We start from the raw sequence: 15,506 nt of genomic DNA on the forward strand, positions 1-15,506 counted from the left end.
GAAGAGTTTTATTTACGTGGAAAAAAACTACAGTCCAGGTTGAGCAGCTTGGTGGGGATCTCTCCCTGCACCATACCTGCTGGGAACGCCTTGTGCTGCCCTGCACAGCCTGGCCAGCCCAGAGGACAGTGCAGATCATGGTCCCCCCCACCTCCAGGGCCACCACAGTGGCATGAAGGTGACACTTTCACCTCCCTGAGGCCATTCGGGAGCTTGCTGAGACACAGAAACAGTCAGAGCTCGCAAACACCAGACCAACCTCCCTGCTCCAGCCTAGCTGAGCAACAGCCCAGCCAGGAGCTGAATTTCACAGCCCTGGTTTGCAGAGGAGCCTTTCCCTCAGGTACAGCCCAGGTACTCCAGAAACGGCTTATGCTGCCCAAGCAAGACCCTGCAGAGGCCTCCCACTGTGCATCCAGCTGTTGCAGCCACCTCTGAGCACACAAGACTTGGCCATAAATGCCCATATTCCTGTAAAAAACATGCACTCAGAGCAGCCTGCCAAGGCACAGATCAAACCGAGGAGGGGTGGGGGTGGGTGGAGAGAAGCAGAGCAAAACCCTCAAATCCATGATATCCCCCCAGCCACCTAAAGGATTTTCCTGCCTCACTGCCAGGAAAGGGTCTGACCTCCATCCACAGCAGCTGAGGAGATTCCCAGGTACAAAGGGTAGAGCTGGGTGCTGCTGGCTCCCCCATCTTCAGTACTTTCTCCAGAGGAAGATACATACCAGTCCTCTCAGTTTTGTAGGTCTGAGGGCTTATCAGCTTCAGGGGACACTTGGAAGCTCCTCAGGGCTCAGTTGCCCCCAGCTGCAGCCTAAGGGCCAGGACAGCTCTGTGACCACCCAGGCAGAGGCCATGCAGCCCCCACCAAGAGACCAGCATGCAGGCAGCTTGGTGCCGGCTGGCTCTCCTCCTGGCACAGCACATTCCCACATGGGGTTTCTTGGTCCAGCTGAGCCCAGTTTGGAGTCAGCTGAGAGGCAGGAGTTGCAAAGTTCTCCCCCAGCTGCACTTCATCACTGGGATTGCAGCAGGGGCTGAGGGCCCACGGGGACAGGCATGCCTCAGCTGCAGTTAGGTGAGTTGGACCTACACCCTCATCTCTTCCTCAAGCTGAGTCGTTTTATTTTCCACCACCCCTCACTTTTGCCTTCTTATCCTTTTTTTATTCCTCTGCTTTCTCTTTTCAGCCCCAAGAGCTCTTGGTCCTGTGAGGACCGGTTATTTAATGCACCCACTCAAATGGGCAGAGTTAAGGGTATCACGGCAGGTTTAATCCCATGGTTTGCTGAGGCTCTTGAACATCAACATGGCAGCTTTAATTTCACTTAAGCACAGCTTTTGTGTGAAAGGAAAACCAGGTCTACCTCACCTCTCTGGCACAGACTGCAGCCCTTGATCCCACCCCGTGGCTGGATCCCTGCAGACACCAACACACGCACACAAGCAATTTTCTCACCACACAGGGGAGGAAGAGCCATGGAAACTGCCTCAAATGGTGTCAAGCTCAGCACCAAACCCCTCCACGGAAAATCCCCAAGAGAAAAATCATGCCAAATTTACCAAACTGTTGTGAAACTCCCCTGACCTTTTGAAGCTGGTACAGGGTTTGGCAACAGCTTTTCATTTGGCAACACTTTTATTGCACCCCAGCCCCTGGGCTAGGCTCGTTGCAGTCTCTTCATTACCAGCTGCGTTTGGGGGCTGCTGAGGGCCTGTGGAGCCACCGGGGGAGGGGGGGGGGGGCAGAGTTTCAGGGATGCTGCAGGGAGCTTTCCCACGGCTCACTGATGAGCACAGAGCACTTGGCTCTCACATTGAGTCAAACTAGCCGCTTAATTTCCCCTGAAACTTTCCGGAGAAAACAAGCTCTTATCTTGCTAGAAACCCAGGCCACAGAGGTGGGCTGGGAGGAACAAGCAGCTCCTGGGAAAAGAGGGGACAGGGACAGGTTCGAGGGACAGGCGCAGTAGAGTGGCAGTGCAGGTGACCCAAATTTGTTCCCTGGGAGCAAAAAGGAAAAGCACTGGGATGACCTGGTGGCTTTATTCTGCACCCCCGGTGTCAGCCAAAACTTTCAGCCTCTGCCTTTTTTCTGTTCAGGCAAATTTAAAATAAAGGCTTAAGAGAGGGTTTGGACTTTAATTCTTAAGTACTGCCGTGGTCCACAAAACGGCCGTCACATTTGCAGCATTTTTAGCCCAGCAAATCTCCCCTCCTCCTCTTCCTGCTTGGCAAAAAGCCTGAACAGCAGCATTTCCCCTCCCGATCGCTGCCTGGGCCTGGACCCCCTCCCAGTGTGAGCTGGGGGAGCAGAAAGGCAGTGATGGGGCAAGAGAGGCTGATTTTATTCCCGTAGTTCCTTAGCACAGCAGAGAAAATGGGGAAAGTGGTGGGACAGGAAAGTGGTACTTAACTGCAACTGGGGTGGGGGTGGGGGTTGCACTGTGTCCGGCTGTGCACGGGGGAGCACCTGCGTGTGTGTGGCTCCGATCAAGCACGAGTGCTGGCAAGCCGTTCTCCAGAGGTTCGGCCTTGCCTCCACCAAGGCAGTGTTGCCCAGCAGCGTCGGGTGCAAACCAAATATTTGAACCCGTCCCCGCGTCCCGCATGCCCCCGACACCAGTGCAGTCCCGCGCCCAGCGAAAAGCGTTGCTGTGTTGCAGCCCTGGCAGCACCGCGAGGCCTCGGTCCCAGCGAGCTCCTGTTCCCGACAGCTTTGGGAGGCAGCCCCGAAACCTCCCTTCCAGAAGCATCGGCGTCTCCACCCCGCCCGCTCTGCCTCCTGCTCACTGGCACAGTGCGGGTCGCGGCCACCACATGGGGAGGAAATCGCTCAGTGGCTTGACGCCTCCGTTGCCCTTCCATCCACCCAAAAGGTACTTTCTGCTGCTCATCAGCCTTTCCCCGCGGAGGAGGATGGCTCCTTTTGTTGGCTCGGGCGTTGGGCAACGGCACCACGAGCTGATGTGTGAAGCTCCCCGGGAAGCTGGACGATGCCTGGAGGACTGGCACAGCCCAGCAGCTTCCCAAGAACCGATGCCCAGCACAAAGCTAGTGAGCAGCTGCTATCAGAAGCAGCAATTTTCCAAGCAAAACTGGATGCAGCTTCTTCATGCTGAGGAGAGCAGGGCCATTTAAGGCAGGGGCAGCCTCCAGATCTGCTGGTCACCTTCCAGCTCACTTTTGGTGAGATAAAATAAATATGCATTAAGCAAGACACTCTCCTGCACATCATGGCTCCAGGACCTAAAGGGAGTAGGGCAACCCTCCATGCTTGGTGTTAAAGCGCTGCATTTTCACTGTCCCAGCAAGGCATCAGCTCCTCTGCGTGCACGTATTTGTGTTGTGAAGAGAAACCCCTCGGTCATAAGTCTCAGAGAAATAAGGGACCAGGCAGAAAGGGCTGGTAGGATTTTGAGGTTAGTCAAAAATGCTGCGGTAACTTAGCGGAAAGTATTTTTCTGCCGTAATCTAGTTCTAATGCCAGGCCCAAGGGTTTTCATGCTGTACAGAAGAAGCGCGATGAGTGTGGGAGGTGTGAACTCTTGCTACCGCACGGGGAAGGTGGTGACGACCTGAGAGCTCAAAATGATGCTCGTCAGACTCCCTCCTTGATAGCGGCGTGAGCAAGTAAAGTGGAAAAAAAGGGAGACTGTCGGCCTTTGAAAAAAAAACAAAAAGCAAAAAACCCCCAAATCAAATAGCTGTGAGACGACTTTGTCAGCAAACGTTATTTAAAAGCAAAGACATTTGCTAGCATTGCTTTCTCTCTCCCGGGGGAAGGCTTAACCTTTAGACGCAGCCCTTTTGCTCCCTTCCCTTTCACTCAACGTTTGCCAGTTTGAAGAAGCCCTTGGCATTGCTCGGTAAAGATATTTTTGAGCAGCAAAATTGCTGCCGCCCGCATTGCAGCCCTGCCCCTCACTTTAATGCCACAAAATCCCCCCTTCGCCCTCAATCTGTGCTTCCCAGGGCTGCAAACCCGGAGGTGACAAAAGGAAAAGGAGGGCGCAGTTTGGAGGACGGGGACCCTGGCGCCCAGCCCCTCGTGGCCATCGCGGCCGAGGTGACACCTCCGCCCCGACGTGGTTTCGCAGGGGCGATGCTGTGGCGGCAGCGAGGAAACCGACTTGCTCTCCGGCCCCGGACACTCGGCCCCATTGCCGGACCGGTGCAAGATCCTGCTGCCGCCGCTGTCGCCGATTCATGACGGCCCGCAGAGGTGCCGAGGACGAGGAGGACCTCTGAGATGTGGAAGTGAGTTGTATAACTTCCCGTTCGTGAGCCACCAACGCTTCCTGGCAGGAAGAGCGGTGGGTGCAGAGGGGGCTGAGAGCACTCTGCATGAGCCTGCTCAGCCTCAGCCACACCGCCGTGATCGCAGGGTGTCTCTAAAATGACGCTCCCGGTCCCTCGTGATCGGAAACATCACAGTTCTGGCTGCCCGACTCAAAATTGAATTGCTATTAAAAAAAAAAAATTGGAGGCTTTTCTTATCAAATTTTGACTTCCGAGCTTGCCGCCCCTGTTTCTAACGTGTGAAGAACAGAAATAGCCTGTTTCAGATGCAAGCGAGGCTCAGACTCGTTCATGATTGCCGACTGCTTCTTTGAATGCCAAAAACTCGGAGAAAATAAACGTTGCCGCCACTGCTGGCAGCCGGAACGATTCGGCGTTTGTGCCTCCGCTCTCAGCCCAGCCCTGCGTCCCCGAGAGTCCCCAAAGGCATTGGTGTCCGGCCCACTGAAAGCGAGAACCCACATACCCACATCACCAAGGAGCGGCTCAAAAAGGTTTTTACCTAACTAAGCATTCATATTTTGACCCAAAATCCCAGCTCAGGTTCTTTAGCTTTCATAGCCATGGCTATAGTGAGGCTCAGTGGGCAGGACTTCAGCCTGGATTTCGCCTGACACCCTTTAAAACCAAGGGGCAGGTTTGGCTGTTTCATCTTCATTTGGTGGCCCAAACGGCCTGGCCATAAGCCCGGCCACCCTGCTCGTCCCCTTCTTGCATGCGGCACCAGCTCCATCTTCCCAGCCGCAAAATAAATGACAGCTTTTCAATTAAATCTCACAAATTCGGCTCAGCTTGGGAGGGAGTCTCTGCCGTTGTAGTTACAGGCTCGGGAGCTTTGAAGGCAGTGGATTTTTCCTGTGGTTTGCACTGCACATGTAATTAATCATCTTGTAACAGATATGCGGCCACTTGGGATTTTGTAGCCGCTTTTATATGCTGCTGTGCGGTCATTCAGAATTGCAGAGCAGCTGCGGAGCTGAAATTCAGGGCATCCTGCTTCGCGTTCACAGCTTGGTTGGATGCAACCCAGGCGCAGACGTTTGCTCGGGCAGATCGCACCGGAATTTCATGGTGGTGTTCACTGAAAAGCGTGTTCTCCTGCTTCTCTGAGGCTCTGGAAAGTGAAAATGCATGAGCATCTTTTATTTCCCTCTGAATTTTGTGTATTGATATTCCACTTTTTCTCAGTTTTATGCCTTTTTCCCCCCCACTCTCACTAGGGAAAACTCTCAAAGATTATATACTTTTTTTTCCCACAATCAATTCAAGAGGAATATCTACATTTATGTCAGTCGGAAAAATGTTGAAATAACGAGGAAGAAAACCTGGGCTCTATTGAAAATCTTATTTTGCCTAGGAGCTTGAGACTTCCTTTAGCGGGGGCTGGCTGAGCTGCACATGCTCCTTTTTCATCCTTTTTTGGATCCTTCTGATCACCTCAAGCTAATAACGATTTTTTCCACCTTCTTAATAAGTACTGCAGAAAAATGCCCAAGCCGAGGCCTTGTTGTGATAACATCACATTAATTCTTACTCATTTCTGCCCTGGAAGACATTAGAGGCTCTCTTGATGAAACTCGTTGCGATTTCACGGGGCAATATAATTCGATGGGCTGCATCGAATTAGCTCGATGTGCTAAGGGGGCTCCATCCCCGTGTGGGGAGCAAGAAACCACCTGAGTAATTTGGCTCTGGAGCTAGCGCTGCTCTGAGCTGCTCCCTGCTATCCTCTGTTTTCCAAGCCTGTTCCCAGAGGACCATCATTAACTCTAATAACTGCATTAACGCGATGAGGTTGGGTAGGGGAGAAGCCCTGGTACCCCCCAGTCTTGCCTCTGCACAGACACACGCTGGTTGAAGGGGAGATTAGCAAAGATGCAGATAGGTATTTTATTCCCCCTTGGAAACTAGGAAATAAATAAATTAAAAAAAATCATCCTAACCAGCTCCCGGTTGCCAAGATGTGGCTGGTGAAGCTCTTCCCGTCCAAAGTTGTTTTCTCCACAAAAAAAACACTCAAAATGTTTTTTGTCCAACTGAAATTACAGTAAAAGGATCTCTAACTTCTGTCTTGCCTCTTGCTAAAGAAACAAGAAGGAAAACCATATGACTTCACATCTGAACCTCTGACATTTCTTGAGGTGGGGGAGAAAAAAGATCGCAAGCCTTTCACACACAAGCGAGGAAAACAAAATAATTTTCTAGGCAGTTCTAGTGACTGATGAGCGGGAAAACTCTGCTCCGGAAGGATTGCACTGGTGAGCGAGGGGAAAAGGATCAGAAACAAGAAGTCAGGACTGGGGGCACTGATACAGCGGTACTCAGCCAGGTCTCGCGCTCCCTGGCTAAGTGCAGCAGCCGATAGCTGAGGTGTCGCTCAGAGACCCAAGTTTTCATGCAGGAAAACAGAGCTGGCGGGTCCATGTAGGGCTTCAGCAAGGGCGGACGGCCAGTGGATGAGTCCCTGGCAGTGTCCTTGCATGCTGGGACAGTGATGCTTGTCCCTAATGCTTGGCCATTCTTGGCTGGTGCGTTGGGGACCAGGGGGTGACCTGGGCAGGGGACGCAGCGTTGTCCTGCTTCATCCCAACCAGCTCGGCTCAAAAGAAGCACAGAAAGGTGCTAACGTGAGGATATATCTGGGACTCCTGTTTCTAACAGCTGAAGCCTTTTCTCACGTACCCGGCACCCTCCCAGTGGTGCAGCGATGTGATTAACATGGGAGCTTGCTCCCTTGCAGAGGGACATGCCGATCCCTTGGACACACAGCTGCAATGCTCCTCATGCCCCTTTCACTATGCAGCCAGTTTGCACCTGCAATGAAGAAAACCTCCTCCAGGCTTTGCCTCTGTGGCCTGGATGGCACTTTCGTCTCATCTGGCAGGCAAAAGGCAGCGCCGCAGACCCGCAAGCAAGCCAAAGGTATATTTTGAAGACTTGCCCATGCAATGTGATCCCACATACCTGATGTACACCAGATGCTCCTGCTGGTGTTACTCCCTCCAGACCCTGGGGCTGTACAAGTCCCCATGGCCACAAAGCTCTGGATCTGTGCAAAGAGCAGGGATAAAACACAGGGGCAGAGAAAGAGAGGAGATGATTTCTAGGTTTAGCTTAATCTGGTAGGACCCAAATTCTGCTTGGGGAATTTTTACCCAGCAAAATGGCATTTCAGTGGGTGCTGTGCAGGTGTGCTTCACCCTTGAGTTTGAGTTAATTTATGCAAATCTCACTAAGCCAAGTTTTCTGGCAGAGAGACAAGTGGAAATAAAGACAGTGTGACTCCACTTAAACGCCACTGCGGGAAAAAATCAGCCGAGCACGGGACTGGGAGGACGGGGTTAGTTCAGTGCAGGACAGACAGCTCGGTCCTTGCTCTGCCACAGCTTCCCTGCAGAGAATGTAGGAAGAAATCCTATAATCCCCCACGCTTGAGCCAGTAACACGGCTTTTCCTCACCGGGGTGCTGGGACGCTGCCAATAGCAGCAACTGAGCGATTTGGACGCCCTGGCGCTGAGCACACAGGAGCTGCATCAGGTGGAAGGAGAAATTGGAGGTGGAAGAGTCTGGTACGCTTAGAGGTTTGAGGACGGAGGTTGGGTTTGGGTGCAGGTTTTGGTTAGCTGCTGTTTTATCCAAACCCAGCCCTAACACTTCACAAATGAAAAGACAACTTTTAACATGCTAAAAAAATATCAGACGAGCTTTTATTCATCCTGGAGCGTTGCTGCCTGTTTGTTTGAGGTCTAGGAGTTGTCAAACCTCCCCAGTTCCCTCTGATGTTTTAGCACACTTATCAAGTATGAGTAAAGCTACGTGCGAGAAATGAAAGATTGTGGTCTTCAGAAGAACCGATATGAGAAAGCCAGCTTAAAGATGAATACCTTAGTGTAGTCACACTTCTTGTGCTGCTCTTACTGAATTTTACAGGCTATAAGGGGCTATACTTTCTTTTTCTCTTTTCTTTTTTCTACAGGGTTGAGCATCAATTTGAAAGACTGAGTATCTGATAAGAGCAAGATGCATGTTAGAAGGCAGCTACATAAATACAAACTCCCACGCACCCAAGATGCCTCTTCAATAACCACTTTATCTTAACACACTGGCAAGCATTACTGCACATCAGCCAGGGTATTTGGTAGCATTAGAAGCAGAGACAGCAACTCCCAAAACGTTTTGCATTAAAAGGGAGCTGGATCATATAACTTGCTTTAGCCCTCTGCAAGCCACAGAGCTAAGTTCTCTGGTACATGAGCCTACAGTCCTGGTGGGCATCTCCAAGCTGTGTCTCTAGTTATACTTTCAGCTTGTCTTTGCACTGAGGAAGGATGGGCCTCATGGATATTTTGAAGTTCATCCTGCCAGCACCCCACAGGACAGATGAGGCCGAGAGTCCCTGGACATGCAGCTCTCCACCATGGAAATGAGTTCCCTGGAAGCCAAAGCCTGCAGGCAATGAGCTTCAGTGCTGTCTAACTTGCTATGAACTAAATTGCATTGTCGAGGATCTGATCTTCAGTTTCTTCCTATTCCTATTAGAAAGATGACTGGATATGAGCACAAGGGCAAATTTAATCTGGGATATCTTTTTCAGCAGGAAACCAATAGGTATGCAATGCAGGCAGCTGGGAGCAGAGCTGAGGGATTAGTGTGAGGAGCAGCTCTCATGCGGCTGATAAGGAGGTTAGCGCAAGATAAGGGGCAGAAATGCTCTCAGTGCCTGTGGTTGATCAATCAAGCCCGAAGTGATCTCTCTGCGTAAGAAACAATAAAAACCGACTGTAACTCCAGCGTCCGGAACCTGCAACTCACCACAAGGGTAAAAGCAGAGATGCGCTGTTGCGACCCTGCACGTCCTCCTCCTCTGCTTGCCCCTCTTGCCTTGCCTTGCCCAGCTGGCCTCAGTTGGCCTCAATCCAAGCAGTCTTCAAGCAGCCTTCCCGTAGCAAGCAACCTCTTGAGCGCTGAAGTTTCACCGCCTGGCTTGCATTAATACTGCATTAATACTTGCATTAATACTTGCATTACTCCGTGCCCTCAGCTCTTGGGGGAATGGCAAATCCATGACATGAGGGCAACCTGGAGATGAAGGCACTGACACTGGCCAAGTCACCTGGGGTTTAGGTGGTGGAAATGCGAACCAGAATGGGTCGACTATTTTCTCTTTTCTCTTTCCATATAAAGACCCACCCTCATGTCTAGAAATAACCTCCCAGGACTGACACGGGATTAAATTAAAAGAATCCAATAGGGTGGGGGTGGGGAATTCAGTTCAAGTTTGAGGCTTAGCTGCCCATGTCTCCTGTCTGTATGGTGGTTTAGGATGGACATCTACACCACTGCACTGCAGGAGGTGGGAAAGGGCCCACAGCCTTCAGGATTTTGAGCCATTTTGTAGTGTGAAGTCTTGTAGCGGTGGGTGCTTACGTCCTTTAAAAGCCACAGTTTCTCCCAGAGCGGTGTGCATTGGCAAAACACAGTCCTTCTACAGCTAAGCTGCTGTGTCCCCTTTTAGTGGGGTCTGTGATGTAGGGACCAGTTCATTTTGCAAATGATTAATATCGATAGTTGTGTATGGTTTCGAATTTTCCCTTCTAATAATTTCATAGTAGTGGAAATATGGCCAAGATTAAATTTCAAAGAGATTTTTGAAATGGCATTGCCCTTAAGTGCACAGCAGAGTGCTATACAATAGGTCAAGCAGTGGGGTATTCTGAACGTAGTGCTTGTTTCCAGAAGACATTGCTAACTTTTCCTACCTCAGTAATGATTCAGTTTTGGTCCTTTGCATGAGCTAAAGGTCATCATTAACTCATCCTCTTAAGGGAAAACTCTGTAGTCATCTCTCCATCTAACACCATGAAGGTGTGAAAAACAGTGCTTGAAATATGAGAGGGTTTTTTTTGCCTTTTTAGAGAGTGCAGTCTTTGGCAGCAGAAAAATCCTCTTTCCGGAGGCACAAAGACAGATCTGACCAAAGCTGCATCCAGCCTAGAAGCTGTCTCCAAAACTGGTGGATGCTTAGGAAAAACTCTGTGAGAGCAAAGGGAGCTTCCCCTGCCTTCCCAGCTCCCACAGTCTGTGGTTTAGGGACTTCCTGAGCCGGAGAGTCTATCCACACCTCTGTGTTTAATTGCCCCTGACGGACTTATCCTCCCTGAACTTGTCTAATCACTTTTTGACCTCATTTATATTTCTGGCTTCCAAAACATCCTGTGGTAACAAGCTCTACAGTTTAACCGTGCGCTGCATGAAAAAATACTTCCTTCTGCCTTTCTATTTTAAAAAACTTCTGCCCACTTTCATTCAACGCCAGCTAATTCTACGTTATGGAAAACAGTGAGCAATTGCTCCCTGTTCAAATGTTATAGGTCTTGCATGATGCATATTTAGGTACCTGTAGCATGTCCCTCTCAATTACCTCTTTCCCACTTGAAATCCCGGCATCTTAGGCACCATCATTGCCCTCTCTTCACTGCATCTTTTTGAAGGCATGAGGACCCGAACGGCACACAACACTGAAAGCGTGAGCTCACTAGGACATCAGAATTGCTCTACAGAGTGCTGTTAATTTGAAGTTATCATATCTGACTTGTTAAGGTCATGGCTTTTTCCTATGTGCATTAATTTGTATTTTCAACATTAAATTCCCCTGCATTTTCTTCCACAGTCATTCAGGGTGGTGAGATCTTCTCCGACTCATCACAGTCATTTTTAGTTTTCACCAGATTGAATAATTTTTTGATACTAGAACCTTTCTTCATTTCACTATTTCCCTCTTATTCTCAACCACTTACTGCATGTGTTTACTACACAACAGATGCCACTGAGGTGCTACTCAAACTAACACCTAAACTGTATTTCCTGGAATTTGTGTGGGGCTTTTGAGCACTTTCCATTATGATCAGCAAAACTGTCACCTGGTATAGCAAAATGGTTATATTTTTTAAATTTAAGAAAAAAAAAATCTATTGATTATGAACGGAGGATATTTGCAGAGGGGAAAGCACTGCTTTGAAAATACGTATTAAAACAACATGGGAAGAGTGAGCTTCGCCTGTGATTGACTGGAGCATTAAGCTCATAAGGCAAAAGAGTTTCATGAAATGTTTAAATGCCACTGAATGCTTCACCTCTGCTGCAAGGAAGGCGAATACCACGGTCCTGGGCTCCCTCTCTTCTCGGTCTTTGTGGCCTTCGGCCCCCAAATTCCTGGCTGGTTCGAGCAGCCAGAGGACGGTGCCGGCTTTGCTGTAGCAGCCAGGCCAGGAGCTTCCCACGGGGTCTGGGAAGCCGTTTTGAATTCTTGCAGCCTGCAGAGGGAATTGAAGCGCAATCTTTCATTTCCTGGGGAAGTGCTGTAACCACGAGCTCATATGCAAAACAAAAGGCTGATATTTATACACCATTTCTTCCTCCGCTGGTTGTGCTTTCGAATGAAAGTGATCGCGGTGCAGCCCGGGCTGGCCACGTGTGCCAGCGCTCGCTCGCCGGAGGAGCGCCTCGGTGGGACCGCGGCCACGCTGCCACCCCGAACATCTGTGTGTGCATGCGTGTCTGTGATTCCTCCTGCTCAGGTGCCTGCAGGACAAGACACCGGCGATGCTGGGACCAAGGTGTCCCCTCTCGGGCTCATTCTCACTGATGGTAGCTAGTTTTTGCCTGCAAATCTCCTCACCCACTTTATTTCTTGATTTCACCTCTGTAAAGAACAAACATCACCAAGTGGTATTGATACACACAGGCCTGTATTTGCCAGTGCAAATTGTGTTGATGTTGAAACTGTGGCATTAGTTTATAGATGCTTAACTGTGGGTCAAATCAGCATTACAATCTTAAATACAAGTTGGTCCTGAATTAGAATGGTGTTTTTGATCCTTCCATTCTGGTAAAGAGATTTTAAAAGATCAGAATAGGTTTCCAAAGAGTTCATAGGGAGTAGATCTCTTAACCAAGGCTGACCAGTACTTATAATAAAACTTAAAATAGATACAAAATCTTTATTTGTGGAAAAATATAAAACACTTTCCACCTTCCTCCAATTACGCTTTTTTTTTTTAACGTAAAAGTGAGCAAAACAGTTCAAAGGTGCATAAACTTTTAGACACGCTTCTTTCATCTTTTTTTTTTTTGTTTTCTTCCCTCCCATGTGGGACCAAAATTGACTTTGATGCAAAATCTTCCCAAGAGATTTCCAGTTCAGATTTGCAACGCTACGTGATTTCAATGTTTGACTCAGCACCTGAAATCAAGGCTGCAGAGTCGAACAGGATGTGGAATGGATCCCCCCCGCCTCCAGGACTCCTGGGGCCAGTGAAGAATACAGCGACCAACCCACTCCCCCTACACCCACGTTCATCCATCCCTTCCTGCCCATTCCCCACAACCTCGCCATCATGTCTTTCCCCAGACACCACACTTTTCCATCACAAAAGCAAACAGGGCCCCCAGGCTCAGGAAACGCCAAGTATTTTATTCACCTCCCTCCTTCACACTCATGCACAATTGCTTTATTATATAACACTCCTCCCTGTAATTAATCAACTCAAAAACTACTTAAAACTGCTTTAGAACAAAAGTTAATGAATTAGCATTTAAGCTTGAGCAGAACCAGAAGGCAGGTCAGATGCCTCCCAGGCAAGCCCTCCAGCTTTCGTTACCTAAAGCAATTAGTTTAATAATCACCCTTATTTGAAGATATTACTAAATATCCAAATTGGGGCAGGGGTAGTCAAGAGAGAGGACTGGATTCCCCCCAGGCTACCAGTACAAAACTCTCTCAAGGACAAGGCAGTGCAAGCGGAGATAAAAGCGTGGAGGGAGCAGAAATACTCTCCCCGTCTACTTCTCCTCCCATGCGTCCTAGGCCAGGTGTGCAGCCCCAGGGGAAAGGAAAAGCTAAAGCTAAACCTAAACCTAGAAAAAGAGAGAGGGTTGCAAGAGGAGCACAAGGAGGTACGAGATAAAGCCAGGTGTGGTAACAGGGCTGGCTTATCTCACACCTTTTCATCCTCTCCTGCTTGCTCTTCCTGCTGCCGTCCCACCCTTCCTGACAGCTTACACCGCCATTAAGCCTGACTCCAGGTTTGGCCCCCAGCTTGTGCACCAGCAGGGAGAAAACAAACAGGAAGCGTTACTCATTTCTTACTACTCTTCAGAAGAAGCGTGTCTGCTCCCTGTGAAAAATCCCAGCTCTTGGCACCTGCACGGTTAAACTGCTTGGGGCCTGCTCTGCAAAGGACCATCTGCAGCGCAGGGCTGGGGCTACCTGCTCCTTGCTAGCACTGAACTCAGCCTACGCTGCAAGACCCATCCTAAATAGCAGGGTGAGCTAGCCTACACTAAGCTCTGTCACCAGGCTAGACTGCTGCTGGTACTCCAACTTGCTTGTTTACAGCGCGCTGCATCCTGAAATGCTTGCAACAGGCAGCAAGCCAGAGGAAGGTCGTGGAAGAGCCTTCCCAGCGATGCTTGGGAAAGGCAGTCATAGGCCAGAGGTGTTTTTTCTAGCAAAACAATTTCTAAACCTTCTTATTGCTATGGGCTGTCTCCACCTGTTTGGAGGGGAAGGGAGGACGGGGGGAATAGCACAGGAAATCGACACACTTGTGGTTTCTTTTAATCTGCAAGCATCACTGTGTCAAGTTTCACACCTGAAGAGTGGTTGCAGCGCTCTGGTTTCCCTTCATCCCCGTGAGTACAGTAGCGCTGCCCCCATCGTGCCGCAGCTTGGTGCGGGATGCTGTCTAATCCTTGCCCTTCTTCACAGCTCCCGGTGCTCCTTGTGAGCAGGCCTTATCTCCGGGGGATGTATTTATCACACTGGTCACATCTGAGAAGGAAAGCGTGGTACTGACACAATCCCAACAGGCCACTTTTGGAAATAGAGTTTTATTAGGCACAACATGTTGATACACCTTATAGCACAGTGCAAATTTCCCTCTGCACAATTCACATTAAGGGCATTCTTTTTCCACACTGAGCTAAGACGTGAGGATTATATCCCACATCAGGCAGTGCTGTTTGTCCTTTTACACTGTCTTATTATTGGTGCATTCATTTATTATCAGTAAAATCCTTTCTAGAAAAATATATCCCTGACAACTGTCCTTGTTCTGCAAAACCCAAAATTTTAACAAAAAGTGTAACACATAAAGGTACTAGGCAGTTCTGTGAGCAGCAGAACTAGTGAAGCTGAGATTCCTGGGAATGTGAGTTACAATGCTGAGCTCTCCCAATTTCTGGTAGGGCTGGGCAGGCCTCCTCTGCCCCAACCACCTATTTTCATGCAATCTGAAGTTACTTATTCTTTTTGCGATCTCTTCTCTTCTGTCAGATTGGATTGTATTTGTCCAACAAGTCAAAAACATGTTTAGAGCTGACAGACACAGAAACACAGAACTGCATTAGCCTCATTTCCTTAGGAAACAAGACAAAACGTGGAAGAGGTAGGAAAAGAACGCTGAGGACAAGAAGTCACAGATATGCCTGGAATACATCCCTGAGAACTATCTTTGGCTACTGTTTCATAAAGCAAATGAATCACGAGGCTCATCTGCCTTGTAGATGTGGCACATCCTGCAGAATTCAGCACTAAGGTACAGCAGCGGGTGTGCAGGGAGAAAGCAAGGTCAAGAAACTGGGGGCACGCATGAGCCCAGTGGTCAGTACTGGAAACTTGAACATGAATTTTACACTTTCCTAGTTTACACTTTCTCCCTCTGCCTCCACACAGCACCATGTGTACCCTGGAGCTAGGCGTTCGACAGCTCTTTGAGCGCTCAAAATCCAGACCTAGATCCTGAGTCCTTGGAGTGAGCCCAGGTCAGAGTGCAGAGAGCAGACACTGTGTGGCTCGTAAAGTGAGGAGGCTGAGGAACGGAGTAAAGTAGGTCTTAATGTCCTTAAAGAAGCTACCGCTCATTGAGCCTAAGCTAGTTTTAAGCTCAATGTAGCTATAGCAGCAGAACCTGCTCAAGATGCCGGGCTGCCCTGCACTGAGCTTTGTGCTACGTTGCTGGCAGTCCCAGGGCGGCTGGGTTAAAGTACTTCAGCTATATCTAACCTACTCCACACTCACTGCCACTGCTGCAGTGCAGACTTTCCTGAAGGCTAAGCAGTAGGAAGGAAGGATGGACAAGGAAAGTGGCCATGCAGGTACCCTGAGGAATACATACACTATTTGCAGTATGTGCAC

Source organism: Dromaius novaehollandiae, chromosome 25 (genome assembly GCF_036370855.1).
Source record: "Dromaius novaehollandiae isolate bDroNov1 chromosome 25, bDroNov1.hap1, whole genome shotgun sequence".
Classification (NCBI taxonomy): Eukaryota; Metazoa; Chordata; class Aves; order Casuariiformes; family Dromaiidae; genus Dromaius; species Dromaius novaehollandiae.